The sequence below is a fragment of the Pseudophryne corroboree genome, chromosome 1 (assembly GCF_028390025.1).
Source record: "Pseudophryne corroboree isolate aPseCor3 chromosome 1, aPseCor3.hap2, whole genome shotgun sequence".
NCBI classification, from domain to species: domain Eukaryota; kingdom Metazoa; phylum Chordata; class Amphibia; order Anura; family Myobatrachidae; genus Pseudophryne; species Pseudophryne corroboree.
The window spans coordinates 459,209,343-459,227,280 of NC_086444.1; the positions used below are offsets into that span (position 1 = coordinate 459,209,343).

Below are 17,938 nucleotides of genomic sequence, written 5' to 3' on the forward strand. Positions count from 1 at the left end.
GAGTACTGCATATACAGCCTCCTTTTGTGCCTCCAGTGGCACCTTGGGATCTCAATGTAGTGTTGGGATTCCTAAAATCACATTGGTTTGAACCACTCACCACTGTGGACTTGAAATATCTCACATGGAAAGTGGTAATGCTGTTAGCCCTGGCTTCAGCCAGGCGTGTATCAGAATTGGCGGCTTTATCCTATAAAAGCCCTTACCTAATTTTTCATACGGACAGGGCAGAATTGAGGACTCGTCCTCAATTTCTCCCTAAGGTGGTTTCAGCATTTCACTTAAACCAACCTATTGTGGTGCCTGCGGCTACTAGGGACTTGGAGGATTCCAAGTTGCTGGACGTAGTCAGGGCCCTGAAAATATATGTTTCCAGGACGGCTGGAGTCAGAAAATCTGACTCGCTGTTTATCCTGTATGCACCCAACAAGCTGGGTGCTCCTGCTTCTAAGCAGACGATTGCTCGTTGGATTTGTAGTACAATTCAGCTTGCACATTCTGTGGCAGGCCTGCCACAGCCAAAATCTGTAAAAGCCCATTCCACACGGAAAGTGGGCTCATCTTGGGCGGCTGCCCGAGGGGTCTCGGCTTTACAACTTTGCCGAGCAGCTACTTGGTCAGGGGCAAACACGTTTGCTAAATTCTACAAATTTGATACCCTGGCTGAGGAGGACCTGGAGTTCTCTCATTCGGTGCTGCAGAGTCATCCGCACTCTCCCGCCCGTTTGGGAGCTTTGGTATAATCCCCATGGTCCTTTCGGAGTCCCCAGCATCCACTAGGACGTTAGAGAAAATAAGAATTTACTTACCGATAATTCTATTTCTCATAGTCCGTAGTGGATGCTGGGCGCCCATCCCAAGTGCGGATTGTCTGCATTACTTGTACATAGTTATTGTTACAAAAATCGGGTTATTGTTGTTGTGAGCCATCTTTTCAGAGGCTCCTTCTGTTATCATGCTGTTATCTGGGTTCAGATCACAAGTTGTACGGTGTGATTGGTGTGGCTGGTATGAGTCTTACCCGGGATTCAAAATCCTTCCTTATTGTGTACGCTCGTCCGGGCACAGTATCCTAACTGAGGCTTGGAGGAGGGTCATAGGGGGAGGAGCCAGTGCACACCAGCTAGTCCTAAAGCTTTTACTTTGTGCCCAGTCTCCTGCGGAGCCGCTATTCCCCATGGTCCTTTCGGAGTCCCCAGCATCCACTACGGACTATGAGAAATAGAATTATCGGTAAGTAAATTCTTATTATAATAATGTGTCAATCTAAAAAAATAAAAATGAAATGTAAAAATGAAAATTGGTACAATTATCTACTATGTCAGGCAGTAATCTTTTTATGGGCAATGAAATACTGTGTGCCAGGAGCTTCTGCGATTAAGTCCTCAGCCTCCCAGTTGCCTGAAGAGCTGTTTAGTGACCTTGCGAATCTGCTTCTAACAAAGGTCACGAGGATGTAGTGTCAGCCTTCTATTGTCTTAACACTGATCTGACTGCAGACTTTTTCAAATGTGTCACAATCACTTTGCATAGTACAGTATTCTGATCTATCGCCATATTATTTAATGTATTACTATTTTCAAGAAGCCAGTATTCCCTGCATTTCATATTTGCATAAAACAGAAGGCGTAGCAGTATTGCAGAAAAAGATACTTATGTAAAATACAGAGCGGGTCCTTTTTATCTAAGCCAGGAATAGGAACTATAGTACAAGGTAGTGTCCCAGTATAAAATCACAATAAAATATTATGTCACTCGGGCATAGCTACCATAGGTGCAGGCAGTGCAGCTGCTATGGGGCCCAGAGCTGAGAGGGGCCACCTTCCCTGTCACAGTTACATGTGTCATATAAATTTTTCATCATTGGGTGGTACCTAGGGGTCCTTACAAATGTTTCTCTATCGTCCTAGTGGATGCTGGGGTTCCTGAAAGGACCATGGGGAATAGCGGCTCCGCAGGAGACAGGGCACAAAAAGTAAAGCTTTTCCGATCAGGTGGTGTGCACTGGCTCCTCCCCCTATGACCCTCCTCCAGACTCCAGTTAGATTTTTGTGCCCGGCCGAGAAGGGTGCAATCTAGGTGGCTCTCCTAAAGAGCTGCTTAGAGAAAGTTTAGCTAGGTTTTTTATGTTACAGTGATTCCTGCTGGCAACAGGATCACTGCAGCGAGGGACTGAGGGGAGAAGGAGTCAACTCACCTGCGTGCAGGATGGATTGGCTTCTTGGCTACTGGACATCAAGCTCCAGAGGGACGATCACAGGTACAGCCTGGATGGTCACCGGAGCCGCGCCGCCGGCCCCCTTGCAGATGCTGAAGACAGAAGAGGTCCAGAATCGGCGGCTGAAGACTCCTGCAGTCTTCTAAAGGTAGCGCACAGCACTGCAGCTGTGCGCCATTTTCCTCTCAGCACACTTCACACGGCAGTCACTGAGGGTGCAGGGCGCTGGGAGGGGGGCGCCCTGGGAGGCAAAATGAGTACCTATAAAGGCTAAAAATACCTCACATATAGCCCTAGAGGCTATATGGAGATATTTAACCCCTGCCTGATTTCTCAAAATAGCGGGAGACGAGCCCGCCGGAAAAGGGGCGGGGTCTATCTCCTCAGCACACGGCGCCATTTCCTCTCACAGCTCCGCTGGTCAGGACGGCTCCCAGGTCTCTCCCCTGCACTGCACTACAGAAACAGGGTAAAACAGAGAGGGGGGGCAAATTTATGGCGATATTTTTATATAACAAAGCAGCTATAGGGGAGCACTTATTATAAGGCTATCCCTGATATATATATAGCGCTTTTGGTGTGTGCTGGCAAACTCTCCCTCTGTCTCCCCAAAGGGCTAGTGGGTCCTGTCTTCATTAGGAGCATTCCCTGTGTGTCTGCTGTGTGTCGGTACGTGTGTGTCGACATGTATGAGGACGATATTGGTGTGGAGGCGGAGCAATTGCCAAATATGGGGATGTCACCTCCTAGGGGGTCGACACCAGAATGGATGCCTTTATTTATGGAACTACGGGATAGTGTCAACACGCTAAAGCAGTCGTTTGACGACATGAGACGGCCGGACAATCAATTAGTGCCTGTCCAGGCGACTCAAACACCGTCAGGGGCTGTGAAACGCCCTTTGCCTCAGTCGGTCGACACAGACCCAGACACAGGCGATGACTCCAGTGGTGACGGTGACGAATCAACCGTATTTTCCAGTAGGGCCACACGTTATATGATTTTGGCAATGAAGGAGGCGTTACATTTAGCTGATACTACAGGTACCACTAAACAGGGTATTATGTGGGGTATGAAAAAACTACCTATAGTTTTTCCTGAATCAGAAGAACTAAATGACGTGTGTAATGAAGCGTGGGTTGCCCCTGATAAAAAGCTGATAATTTCAAAGAAATTATTGGCATTATACCCTTTCCCGCCAGAGGTTAGGGAGCGCTGGGAAACACCTCCTAGGGTGGACAAGGCGCTAACACGCTTATCTAAACAAGTGGCGTTACCCTCTCCTGAGACGGCCGCACTTAAAGATCCATCAGATAGGAGGATGGAAAATATCCAAAAAAGTATATACACACATGCAGGTGTTATACTACGACCAGCTGTAGCAACTGCCTGGATGGGCAGTGCGGGGGTAGTTTGGTCAGAATCCCTGATTGAAAATATTGATACCCTGGACAGGGACAATATTTTACTGTCGTTAGAACAAATAAAGGATGCATTTCTTTATATGCGTGATGCACAGAGGGATATATGCACACTGGCATCACGGGTAAGTGCTATGTCCATTTCGGCCAGAAGAGCTTTATGGACGCGACAGTGGACAGGCGATGCGGATTCAAAACGGCATATGGAAGTTTTGCCGTATAAGGGGGAGGAGTTATTTGGAGTCGGTCTATCAGATTTGGTGGCCACGGCTACAGCCGGGAAATCCACCTTTCTACCTCAAGTCACTCCCCAACAGAAAAAGGCACCGACTTTTCAACCGCAGCCCTTTCGTTCCTTTAAAAATAAGAGAGCAAAGGGCTATTCATATTTGCCACGAGGCAAAGGTCGAGGGAAGAGACAGCAACACGCAGCTCCTTCCCAGGATCAGAAGCCCTCCCCGGCTTCTACAAAAGCCTCAGCATGACGCTGGGGCTTCTCAAGCGGACTCGGGGACGGTGGGCGGTCGTCTCAAAAATTACAGCGCGCAGTGGGCTCACTCGCAAGTAGATCCCTGGATCCTGCAGATAATATCTCAGGGATACAGGTTGGAATTAGAGACAGATCCACCTCGCCGTTTCCTGAGGTCTGCTTTACCAACGTCCCCCTCCGAAAGGGAGACGGTGTTGGAAGCCATTCACAAGCTGTACTCTCAGCAGGTGATAGTCAAGGTACCTCTTCTGCAACAAGGGAAGGGGTATTATTCCACTCTTTTTGTGGTACCGAAGCCGGATGGCTCGGTAAGGCCTATTCTAAATCTGAAGTCCTTGAACCTGTACATAAAGAAGTTCAAGTTCAAAATGGAGTCACTCAGAGCAGTGATAGCGAACCTGGAAGAGGGGGACTTTATGGTATCCTTGGACATCAAGGATGCGTATCTCCACGTTCCAATTTACCCCTCACACCAGGGGTACCTCAGGTTCGTTGTACAAAACTGTCACTATCAGTTTCAGACGCTGCCGTTCGGATTGTCCACGGCACCTCGGATCTTTACAAAGGTAATGGCCGAGATGATGATTCTTCTTCGAAGAAAAGGCGTATTAATTATCCCATACTTGGACGATCTCCTAATAAGGGCGAGGTCCAGAGAACAGCTAGAGATGGGATTAGCACTGTCTCAAGAAGTGCTAAAACAGCACGGGTGGATTCTGAATATTCCAAAATCCCAGTTAATGCCGACAACTCGTCTGCTGTTCCTAGGGATGATTCTGGACACGGTTCAGAAAAAGGTTTTTCTCCCGGAGGAAAAAGCCAAGGAGTTATCCGAGCTTGTCAGGAACCTCCTAAAACCAGGAAAGGTGTCTGTACATCAATGCACAAGAGTCCTGGGAAAAATGGTGGCTTCTTACGAAGCGATTCCATTCGGCAGATTCCACGCAAGAATTTTCCAAAGGGATCTGTTGGACAAATGGTCAGGGTCGCATCTTCAGATGCACCTACGGATAACCCTGTCTCCAAGGACAAGGGTGTCTCTTCTGTGGTGGTTGCAGAGTGCTCATCTATTGGAGGGCCGCAGATTCGGCATACAGGATTGGATCCTGGTGACCACGGACGCCAGCCTGAGAGGCTGGGGAGCAGTCACACAAGGAAGAAACTTCCAGGGAGTATGGACGAGCCTGGAAACGTCTCTTCACATAAACATTCTGGAACTAAGAGCAATATACAATGCTCTAAACCAGGCAGAACCTCTGCTTCAGGGAAAACCGGTATTGATCCAGTCGGACAACATCACGGCAGTCGCCCATGTGAACAGACAGGGCGGCACAAGAAGCAGGAGGGCAATGGCAGAAGCTGCAAGGATTCTTCGCTGGGCAGAGAATCATGTGATAGCACTGTCAGCAGTGTTCATCCCGGGAGTGGACAACTGGGAAGCAGACTTCCTCAGCAGACACGATCTTCACCCGGGAGAGTGGGGACTTCATCCAGAAGTCTTCCACATGCTGGTAACCCGTTGGGAAAGACCAATGGTGGACATGATGGCGTCTCGCCTCAACAAAAAACTGGACAGGTATTGCGCCAGGTCAAGAGATCCGCAGGCAATAGCTGTGGACGCGCTGGTAACGCCTTGGGTGTACCAGTCGGTGTATGTGTTTCCTCCTCTGCCTCTCATACCAAAAGTATTGAGAATTATACGGCAAAGAGGCGTAAGAACGATACTAGTGGTTCCGGATTGGCCAAGGAGGACTTGGTACCCGGAACTTCAAGAGATGATCACGGAGGATCCGTGGCCTCTACCTCTAAGGAGGGACTTGCTTCAGCAGGGTCCCTGTCTGTTTCAAGACTTACCGCGGCTGCGTTTGACGGCATGGCGGTTGAACGCCGGATCCTAAAGGAAAGAGGCATGCCGGAAGAAGTCATTCCTACTTTGATTAAAGCAAGGAAGGAAGTAACCGTGCAACATTATCACCGAATTTGGCGAAAATATGTTGCGTGGTGCGAAGATCGGAGTGCTCCGACGGAGGAATTTCAACTGGGTCGATTCCTACATTTCCTGCAATCAGGATTGTCAATGGGTCTCAAATTGGGATCTATTAAGGTTCAAATTTCGGCCCTGTCGATTTTCTTTCAAAAAGAATTGGCTTCAGTCCCTGAAGTCCAGACCTTTGTTAAGGGAGTGCTGCATATACAGCCTCCTGTGGTGCCTCCAGTGGCACCGTGGGATCTAAATGTGGTTTTGGACTTCCTAAAATCTCATTGGTTTGAACCACTAAAAAAGGTGGATTTGAAATATCTCACATGGAAAGTGACCATGCTTCTAGCCCTGGCTTCTGCCAGGAGAGTGTCAGAATTGGCAGCTTTATCTTACAAAAGCCCATATCTGATTTTCCATTCGGACAGGGCAGAACTGCGGACTCGTCCGCATTTTCTCCCTAAGGTGGTGTCAGCATTTCATCTGAACCAGCCTATTGTAGTGCCTGCGGCTACAAGTGACTTGGAGGACTCCAAGTTACTGGACGTTGTCAGAGCATTAAAAATATATATTGCAAGGACAGCTGGAGTCAGAAAATCTGACTCGTTGTTTATATTGTATGCACCCAACAAGATGGGTGCTCCTGCGTCTAAGCAGACGATTGCTCGTTGGATCTGTAGCACAATCCAACTTGCACATTCTGTGGCAGGCTTGCCACAGCCTAAATCTGTAAAGGCCCACTCCACAAGGAAGGTGGGCTCATCTTGGGCGGCTGCCCGAGGGGTCTCGGCATTACAACTTTGCCGAGCAGCTACGTGGTCAGGGGAGAACACGTTTGTAAAATTTTACAAATTTGATACTCTGGCTAAGGAGGACCTGGAGTTCTCTCATTCGGTGCTGCAGAGTCATCCGCACTCTCCCGCCCGTTTGGGAGCTTTGGTATAATCCCCATGGTCCTTTCAGGAACCCCAGCATCCACTAGGACGATAGAGAAAATAAGATTTTACTTACCGATAAATCTATTTCTCGGAGTCCGTAGTGGATGCTGGGCGCCCATCCCAAGTGCGGATTATCTGCATAAATTGTACATAGTTATTGTTAACTAATTCGGGTTATTGTTGAAGGAAGCCATCTTTCAGAGGCTCCGCTGTTATCATACTGTTAACTGGGTTTAGATCACAAGTTGTACGGTGTGATTGGTGTGGCTGGTATGAGTCTTACCCGGGATTCAAAATCCTCCCTTATTGTGTACGCTCGTCCGGGCACAGTACCTAACTGGAGTCTGGAGGAGGGTCATAGGGGGAGGAGCCAGTGCACACCACCTGATCGGAAAAGCTTTACTTTTTGTGCCCTGTCTCCTGCGGAGCCGCTATTCCCCATGGTCCTTTCAGGAACCCCAGCATCCACTACGGACTCCGAGAAATAGATTTATCGGTAAGTAAAATCTTATTTTTCCTTGTTGTATGCAATATATCTAGTTTTCCCCCTTGGACCTGTTCATTGTAATGTGGTTTCAAATTAACTGGAGGGCATTATAATGTTACATAATATGACCTGGGGCACTAAGTGGCATTATATGAACTGGCAGCCCTACAGTGTGACATAATGTGACTTAGGACAGGTGCCACTTCAAAATGTTTCTATGGGGCCCACAAAATTCTGGCTATGACTCATATACGCCTTTTCCACTGCCGTAATAACCCGGGTTATTGCCAGATAACCTATTTCGCTGCTCAGTGGAAAGGAGTCTCCAAAAAATAATAAACCTGGGAATCCAAAAAGTGGAGTGAGCAGGGATCGACTCAGGAAGGACTTGAATAATGGGTTAGTGTAAACGAGTGACCTGGGTCATTTGATCCAGATACCCTTATAAGCATGGGGTGTGCCAATTCACTGGCACTTGGAAATCATTTCCACGCACCGGTAAAACAGAAACACACTGCACACAGGTGTAGTGTGAAAGGGGTCAACCTGGGAATAACTCTGATCAAGGCGACGGTGTAAACATTGTCTGTCCCGGGTAGGAACCGTGTTCAGGACCCAGGTCATACCCGGGATTTAGGTGGAAAAGGGGTATCATTTAGTCTTTTAAGGACCCTCTACACTAGGGGTGTCTCACACCAGTGTGCAATGACAAGCGGCCCGACTGGATGAGCCGCTTGTCATTGCGCTACATAACTCCCAGACGCGGCGCCGCAGAGGAAATCCCGGTCACGTCACAGGGTCTGCTGACCGGGATTTCCACTGTGACGTCAGTCGCTGGGCGGCACGGGGGGCGGGGCCATGGCGGGAGTGGGCAGCATCCATATCTGCAGCGACTCGGTGCGGGCAGCGGGAATCTGGCAGCAGGCAGCGAGCAGCGGATCATCTCGGCAGCGGATCTGCCACTGTGTAAAAAAGGTAAAGGGATCTGTGGCCAAATTTAAAAGACTGCTTTATTGGTTCGGGGGGGGGGGGGGGGGTGGAGGGAGATTAGGGACTGCTATACGGGTTTAGGGGAGGGGGGTGAAGAGGGGACGGACTTCTATATGGGTCGGGGGGGGGGGGGGAAAGTGGAGACTGCTACATGGGTCTGGGGGGGGGGAGCTAGTAACTGTGCCCAGGGAGAGACAGAGCTGTGAATACCAGCATTACACAGGATGCTGTTTGTTTTCAGCACTATTTTTTATTTATTTATTTCTAATATGTGTTTTTTAGACATTTTGTATTTGCCTGTAAAAAACTGGGTGGTCTTCATGTGACCGCCGGTCAGCTGACCGACAGTCACATGACCTCCTCGGTGAGCCCGACGGCTCACTATCCTGATGGTCGGCATGCCGACCAACAGGGACTATTTCCACTCGTGGGTGTCCACGACACCCATAGAGTGGGAATAGAACCTGTGGCGACCACAGGTCGTCACCGAGCCCGCAAAGGGCTTGCTGCACTCGCCCCTCCCCGCCGGGATCCCGGCGTCGGTATGCTGCCGGCGGTCAGGAGACAGTCGGTCCCCCGTACTACACCCTAAAAAACTATGTATGTAATGTATATTGTGGTGTATGTTTTATATATATATATATATATATATATATATATATACTATGTTTTTATAGTTATATACATAACTATGGGCCTAATTCAGACCTGATCGCTAGCAGGCAATTTTTGCACTGCTGCGATCAGGTAGTCGCCGCCTACAGGAGGACGGGGTAATCGCTGTGCAGGGGTGCGATCGCATCTGCAGAGAACTGCACAGCCCAGGACTTACTCTTCCAGTGCGATGATCAGGACCGGAGCTGACGTCAGAAACCCTCCCTCCAAACGCTTGGTCCCTCCTTCATTTTTCCGGACACTCCTCTAAAACGGCCAATTGCCACCCACAAATGTCCTCTTCCTGTCAATCACTGTGCGATCGCTTTGTTCGTACCATCCCGTCGCTGCCCGACGCGTCTGCACTTTGCATACCGACGCGCCTGCACAGTACAGACCCGATTTTACAAGATATTTGGTGTGTGGCCCTCGACTATTCACTGGAAGTGTTAAGCGGCCCCCCAGCTGAAATAATTGCCCACCCCTGCTCTACACCGTGGTGACCAAAGCATATGCCTAGGTTTGCCTGGTGATGGCGCTGGCTCTGGGTACTTGTTTTACTATTTACTTGTAAAATGTGTCTGTAATCTATAGATCGATAAACTGATTATCTGAAAGAAGTCGTCCATTTTTATTCTTGTGTTAGCTTTTCTGAAACCATATTTTGCTTCAGTATTTCTCAGGAATTTAGTATTCATGTTGCCATTTACAGTCATTAGATCCTTGGCAGCTTTTACTTATTTGTGTATGTATTGTTTGGTTGCTATGTTACATCATTCAAAATATCTGAATTGGTTTCCTTTAGTATATCTTTTGCGGCATCCTTTTGTTGTGTACTGAAATCTTGTAAAAGGATATTTTAAAATATATTTTTCATATACCATCCTTTTTTCTGTTATCTTTGTTTTTTAATATATTTTTTTCAGAATGCTTAGTTAATGTATTTGTATGCACAGGATAGCAACGGAGAATGTTGCATATTACTTACCACTTGTAAGAAGCATTTTCTTCTTTAACATGTAAGTGTTATTGATTTAGCAAATTATATTTTGGCAAGTCACTATTCAGAAAAACCTCTAATTCCATCCTTTCACAATCATCTACTCAAAGTGAACTTCAATTTTTTTTTGCATCAGTTTTATTTACACATAGTGTATTTATTTTAATGATTTATGCCGGGTACACACTAGATGATATGCTGCATGAGTGATATCGTCAGAATTTGCCCTTCAACTCCCGGGCAAATGACATAGGGCCTGATTAAAAACTGGTCGCTGTTGTGCAAATTCGAAAGGCGCCCGATTATCCATTGACTGCGCATGCGTACGAGTCATAGCTCGCACGCGTGCGGCCAAACTTCAAGTAAATCCAGCGTCTTTTTTTGATCGCAAGGAATATGCAAGTTGATTGACAGGAAGCCGACGTTTGGGGGTGATAACTGCCCGTTTTCTGGGAGTGTCAGGAAAAACGCAGGCGTTCTCAAGCGTTTTCAGGGAGGGAGTGTGACAGCAGCTTCAGCCCCTATCAGCCTTGTTCTGTCGCACTGTAGGAGTAGGTCCTGGGCTATGCACAGACTGGAAAAATCATTCGATGGTGAGTGAGTTGCAAACGGATTTGCACCTGACTGGCATTCGCAGGGATTTTCACAAGGTGTACGCAGACTTGCACAGGGTGGGTTTTCACTCTGTCTGCGCTGTGGCTTTCTGATTGCAAACCTCTGCAAAGTCGCAGAGGAACTATCAGGTCTGAATTACCTTCATAGTGCATACACATCGGACGATATCGCTAACGATATCGTTCACTGACGTCATCCTGTCACAACCCAGAACATGCATTTTCTGACGATATAGTCAGATTGACTCGCATGTTCAAACAATAGGCAATATTTCTCTTACGTCCTAGAGGATGCTGGGGACTCCGTAAGGACCATGGGGTATAGACGGGCTCCGCAGGAGACATGGGCACTCTAAGACTTTAGATGGGTGTGAACTGGCTCCTCCCTCTATGCCCCTCCTCCAGACCTCAGTTAGATCCTGTGCCCAGAGGAGACTGGATGCAATGCAGGGGAGCTCTACTGAGTTTCTCTGAAAAGACTTTTGTTAGGTTTTTTATTTTCAGGGAGCACTGCTGGCAACAGGCTCCCTGCTTCGTGGGACTGAGGGGAGAGAAGCAGACCTACTTTACTGATAGTCTCTGCTTCTTAGGCTACTGGACACCATTAGCTCCAGAGGGTCGGAACACAGGTGTCGTCCTCGCTGTTCGTCCCGGAGCCGCGCCGCCGTCCTCCTCACAGACCCGGAAGATAGAAGCCGGGTAAGTATAAGAAGTAAGAAGACAACAAAGGCGGCAGAAGACTTCAGTTCTTCAGAGAGGTACCGCGCAGCGGTCGCGCTGCGCGCCATTGCTCCCACACACACACAGGCACAGCAAGGGTGCAGGGTGCAGGGGGGGCGCCCTGGGCAGCAATAATTACTTCAAATAACACTGGCACCATTGTTAGATACTGCGGTGGCAGTATATTATAAAACCCCCGCCAGTATAAAAAAAAGTGAGTGGGACCGAAGCCCGCCGTCGAGGGGGCGGGGCTTGATCCTCCAGCACTAACCAGCGCCATTTTCTCCACAGCATGCTGCAGAGAAGCTGCTCCCGGACTCTCCCCTGCTGAACCAAGTAACGGGACAAAAAATGAGGGGGGGCAATTTACTTGGCGCAAATCATATATATATATATATATATATATATATAAAAAGCGCTGTATAGGCTGGGACTGTGTTTTCAGTGTCTAGTGGCGCTGGGGGTGTGCTGGCATACTCTCTCTCTGTCTCTCCAAAGGGCCTTATTGGAGGACTGTCCCCATATTCATATATCCCAGTGTGTGTGGGGGTGTCAGAACGTGTGTGTCGACATGTCTGAAGCGGAAGGCTCGTCTAGGGAGGATGCAGAGCAGATGGTGGTGGTGTCTCCGTCGGCATAGCCGACACCTGATTGGTTGGACATGTGGAATGTGTTAAATGCTAATGTGACTTTGTTACATAAGAGATTGGACAAAGCAGAGTCCAAGGACAAAGCAGGGAGTCAATCCATGGCTTTGACTGTGTCACAAGACCCTTCAGGGTCCTATAAACGTCCCTTTTCCCAGGTAGCAGACACTGATACCGACACGGATTCTGACTCCAGTGTCGACTATGATGATGCGAGGTTACACCCAAGAGTGGCCAAGAGTATTCAATATATGATTATTGCAATAAAAGATGTTTTACATATCACAGAGGACCCTTCTGTCCCTAACACGAGGGTCTGCATGTTTAAGGAAAAGGAACCCCCATTTCATGAGCCTTAACGCGCTTATCAAAAAAGGTGGCGCTACCGTCCCCGGACACGGCGGCCCTAAATGATCCTGCGGATCGCAGGCAGGAAACTACCTTAAAATCAATTTACGCGCATACGGGAGCCCTACTCAGGCCTGCAGTAGCGTCGGCATGGGTTGGTAGCGCAATTGCAGCGTGGGTAGATAACTTGTCATCGGACATTGACACCTTAGATAAGGATAGTATTTTGTTGATCTTGGGTCACATTAAGGACGCACTGTTATATGAGAGAGGCTGCGCGAGATATTGGGCTGTTGGGTTCAAGAGCCAATGCCATGGCAGTTTCTGCTAGAAGGTCCCTGTGGACCCGTCAATGGATGAGTGATGCCGATTCAAAGAGACTTATGGAGGCCTTGCCTTACAAGGGTGAAGTTTTATTTGGGGAGGGCCTCGCGGACCTGGTTTCCACATCTACCGCGGGTAAGTCTTCTTTTTTGCCTTATGTTCCCCCACAGCAAAAGAAAACACTTCAATACCAGATGTTGTCCTTTCGGTCGCATAAGTTCAGAATGGGTCGGGGCTCTTCTTTCCTCGCCAGAGGTAGAGGTAGAGGGAAAAGAACACCAGCTACAGCTAGTTTCCAGGAACAAAAATCCTCCCCGGCCTCTACAAAATCCACCGCATAACGCTGGGGCACCGCTGGGGGAGTCCGCACCGGTGGGGGCACGTCTTCGTCTCTTCAGCCAGGTCTGGGTTCAGTCGGATTTGGATCCTTGGGTGATCGAAATTGTATCCCAAGGCTACAAACTGGAGTTCGAAGATGTGCCTCCACAACGATTTTTCAAATCGGCCTTACCAGCTTCTCCCCCAGAGAGGGAAATAGTTTCAGCTGCCATACAAAAGCTGTGTCAACAGCAGGTGATTATCAAGGTTCCCCTAGGACAACAGGGAAAAGGGTTAGATTCAACCCTATTTGTGGTCCCGAAGCCGGATGGCTCGGTCAGACCAATCCTGAATCTAAAATCCCTAAACCTATATTTAAAAAGGTTCAAATTCAAGATGGAATCTCTCCGGGCAGTGATCTCCAGCCTCGAAGGGGGGGATTTTATGGTGTCGCTAGACATAAAGGATGCTTACCTTCATGTTCCCATATATCCTCCTCATCAGGCGTACCTGAGATTCGATGTACAGGACTGTCATTACCAGTTTCAGACGTTGCCGTTTGGGCTTTCCACGGAACCGAGAATTTTCACCAAGGTGATGGCGGAAATGATGGTGCTCCTGCGCAAGCAGGGGGTCACAATTATCCCATACTTGGACGATCTCCTGATAAAGGCAAGATCGAGAGATCAGGTACTAAAGAGAGTACTACAACAACACGGCTGGATTCTAAATCTACCAAAGTCGCAGTTGGTTCCGACGACTCGGCTGTCATTTTTGGGCATGGTTCTGGACACGGAAAAAAAGAGGGGTTTTCTCCCAATGGAAAAAGCCCAGAAACTCCAGAGCATGGTCAAGGACCTGCTGAAACCAAAAAGAGTGTCAGTTCATCAATGCACTCCAGTACTGGGAAAGATGGTGGCGGCCTACGAGGCCATTCTGTTCGGCAGGTTCCATGCAAGAACTTTTCAGTGGGACCTTCTGGACATATGGTCATGGTCCCATCTACAGATACATCAGAGGATAAGCCTGTCCCCCAAGGCCAGGGTCTCTCTCCTGTGGTGGCTCCAGAGTGCTCACCTTCTAGAGGGTCGCAGGTTCGGCATTCAAGATTGGGTTCTTGTGACCACGGACGCGAGCCTCCGAGGATGGGGAGCTGTCACACAAGGAAGAAATTTTCAGGGAATATGGTCAAGCCAGGAGGCTTGTCTACACATCAATGTGCTGGAATTAAGGGCCATATACAACAGCCTGCAACAGGCAGAGAGTTTTCTTCGCAACCTACACGTTCTGATCCAATCAGACAATGTCCCAACCGTGGCGCATGTAAACCGCCAGGGTGGGACAAGGAGCAGAGCAGCAATGGCAGAAGCCACCAGGATTCTTCGCTGGGCGGAAAATCATGTAAGCGCTCTGTCAGCTGTCTTCATTCCGGGAGTGGACAACTGGGAAGCAGACTTCCTCAGCAGACACGATCTCCATCCAGGAGAGTGGGGACTTCATCAAGAGGTCTTTGCAGAGATAACAAGTCGTTGGGGACTTCCTCAAATAGACATGATGGCGTCACGCCTCAACAAAAACTTTGGATGTATTGTTCCAGGTCAAGGGACCCTCAGGCAGTGGCGGTGGACGCACTAGTGACACCGTGGGTGTTTCAGTCGGACTATGTGTTCCCTCCACTTCCACTCATATCAAAAATATTGAGAATCATAAGACGAACAAGAGTGCAGACAATACTCATTGTTCCAGATTGGCCTCGAAGGGCCTGGTATTCAGATCTTCAGGAAATGATCGCGGAAGATCCGTGGCCTCTTCCTCCCAGGAAGGACCTGTTGCAACAGGGGCCCTGTGTGTTCCAAGACTTACCACGGTTACGTTTGACGGCATGGCGGTTGAACACCAAATCCTTGCTAGAAAAGGTATTCCGGGGGAAGTCATCCCTACTCTAATCAAAGCTAGGAAGGAGGTAACGGCGAAGCATTATCACCGTATTTGGAGGAAATATATTTCTTGGTGTGAGGCCAAGCATGCTCCTACGGAGGATTTTCAGCTGGGCCGTTTTCTCCACTTTCTACAGACAGGAGTGGATATGCGCCTTAAGTTAGGATCCATTAAGGTGCAGATTTCGGCCTTATCTATATTCTTTCAGAAGGAATTGGCTTCTCTCCCAGAAGTCCAGACTTTTGTAAAGGGAGTGCTGCACATGCAACCTCCTTTTGTGCCCCCAGTGGCACCGTGGGACCTTAACGTGGTGTTACGGTTCCTTAAATCACACTGGTTTGAACCTCTTCAAACGGTGGAGTTAAAATTTCTCATTTGGAAAGTGGTCATGTTGTTGGCCTTGGCATCTGCGAGGCGGGTGTCCGAATTGGCGGCTTTGTCTCACAAGAGCCCCTATTTGATTTTCCATGTGGATCGAGCAGAGTCCTCAATTTCTACCTAAGGTGGTTTCGTCGTTCCATATGAACCAACCTATTGTGGTGCCTGTGGCTACGGGTGACTTGGAGGATTCCAAGTCCCTTGATGTAGTCAGCGCCTTAAAAATTTATGTAGCCAGGACGGCTCGAGTTAGGAAAACAGAGGCACTGTTTGTCCTGTATGCGGCCAACAAGGTTGGCGCACCTGCTTCTAAGCAGACGATTGCTTGCTGGATCTGTAACACGATTCAGCAGGCTCATTCTACGGCGGAATTGCCGTTACCAAATTCGGTAAAGGCCCATTCCACTAGGAAGGTGGGCTCTTCTTGGGTAGCTGCCCGAGGCGTCTCGGCATTACAGCTGTGCCGAGCAGCTACTTGGTCGGGTTCAAACACTTTTGCAAAATTCGACAAGTTTGATACTCTGGCTGATGAGGACCTCATGTTTGCTCAATCGGTGCTGCAGAGTCATCCGCACTCTCCCGCCCGGTCTGGAGCTTTGGTATAATCCCCATGGTCCTTACGGAGTCCCCAGCATCCTCTAGGACGTAAGAGAAAATAAGATTTTAAACCTACCGGTAAATATTTTTCTCCTAGTCCGTAGAGGATGCTGGGCGCCCGTCCCAGTGCGGACAATTTCTGCAAGGCTTGTATATAGTTGTTGCTTACATAAAGGTTATGTTACAGTTGTGATTAGTTTCTGACTGATGCTGTTTTATTCATACTGTTAACTGGTTTGTATATTCCATGTTGTACGGTGTGTATGGTGTGGGCTGGTATGTATCTCGCCCTTAGATTAACAAAAATCCTTTCCTCGTACTGTCCGTCTCCTCTGGGCACAGGTCTTTAACTGAGGTCTGGAGGAAGGGCATAGAGGGAGAAGCCAGTTCACACCCATCTAAAGTCTTAGAGTGCCCATGTCTCCTGTGGAGCCCGTCTATACCCCATGGTCCTTACGGAGTCCCCAGCATCCTCTACGGACTAGGAGAAAAAGATTTACCGGTAGGTTTAAAATCTTATTTTTCCCACAGGTGCGTGCATCATTAACGATATTGTGCGTACACACTGGGCGAATATCGTAACGATGTGTCGTTATCGTCCACATCAATTAAAATATAGTCTAGTGTGTACGCACCTTGAGCGTAGCATAAATAACTTATAAGCACTCAACTGATTTATGTACAGTACAGTCAGCTTATGTAATTGTATCTGCAAAATTAGCAGTTTTTGGGTGATATAATTCTAATGCCACTGCTAGAAAAGCACTATCATAGTCATCAGATAGTTTGTGCTGACTTATTAAAGTAAATTGAGAACACTGTATCACTGTCACATAGGAAGGAACTATTACATATATCTATCTATCTATCTATCTATCTATCTATCTATCTATCTATCTATCTATCTATCTATCTATCTATCTATCTGTCTGTCTGTCTGTCTGTCTGTCTGTCTGTCTGTCTGTCTGTCTGTCTGTCTATCTATATTAATCCAGTGCAGCTTTATTGTGATAATTTCTGCATTGCCTGTGACTGTGTGTGCCTGTATCTGCTGTGTGGTTTCACTCTCAGTGTTTCCCAGATGTAACTGTCACTATATTCTGTACCCTGGGCTAGGTGTGTCTTTGTCTTGTAATATAGTATTGCACAATATTTATCTACTAAGTATATTCTGCTGTGTTACAGTCACGTAATACCAGATTTTATCCGCAGGTATTGTTTTGTCTGGCTTAATCGTGCTATAATAGCACTGTTATTGCATATATATCATAATGTCTAACAGAAAGGGCAGTAAATCTGTGGAAGCTCCTGCTTCATGCAGAGCATGTTCCATGGATTTACCAGCGGGGTAAGAGTTGTATGATGGTCTGCGTATTAGTTGTCATGCACCTCCCAGTCAGTCCACAGCTCCTGCACCGACACAGGAGCCACCCTGGGCTGTGTTCACAACCCTGCTGGGTACTCTGGTGGAACGCCTAGTGCCCCCTATGGGACCACCAGTGCCATTACTACCACAAATTGGCCCTATGGTTAATCCGCCTTGGGCGGAAAATTTGTCTAACCAACTTCAGCAACTAAATCAGTCTCTGGTTAGACAGAAATCTACCCCAGGTAACTCTGGTACCCCTGCGCCATTTAAGCGGATTGCTTCCTCGTCACAATCTACAAACCTCTCTGACGTTTCGTTTGAAGAGGAGGGGGAGCATACGGGCTTGCCAGACACTGAATCCTGTGTTACTGATGATGATTCTCCCTTGCAAATTGATGTCCCTGCCTTGGGGGTTGCTCTTAAGCATATCCTGCAAATCACTTATGAGGAGTGTCGAAGTCAAAAATATTACATAAAGAGAACATACAAACTACACACATGATGAGTCG

General features: G+C 48.0%; 1 protein-coding gene across 3 annotated transcripts in view; it reads left to right on the plus strand.

Moving 5' to 3' along the window:
- Positions 1–17,938, plus strand: part of AUH (AU RNA binding methylglutaconyl-CoA hydratase) — a 625,046-nt gene that overhangs the window by 278,837 nt on the left and 328,271 nt on the right. The window lies entirely within an intron of this gene.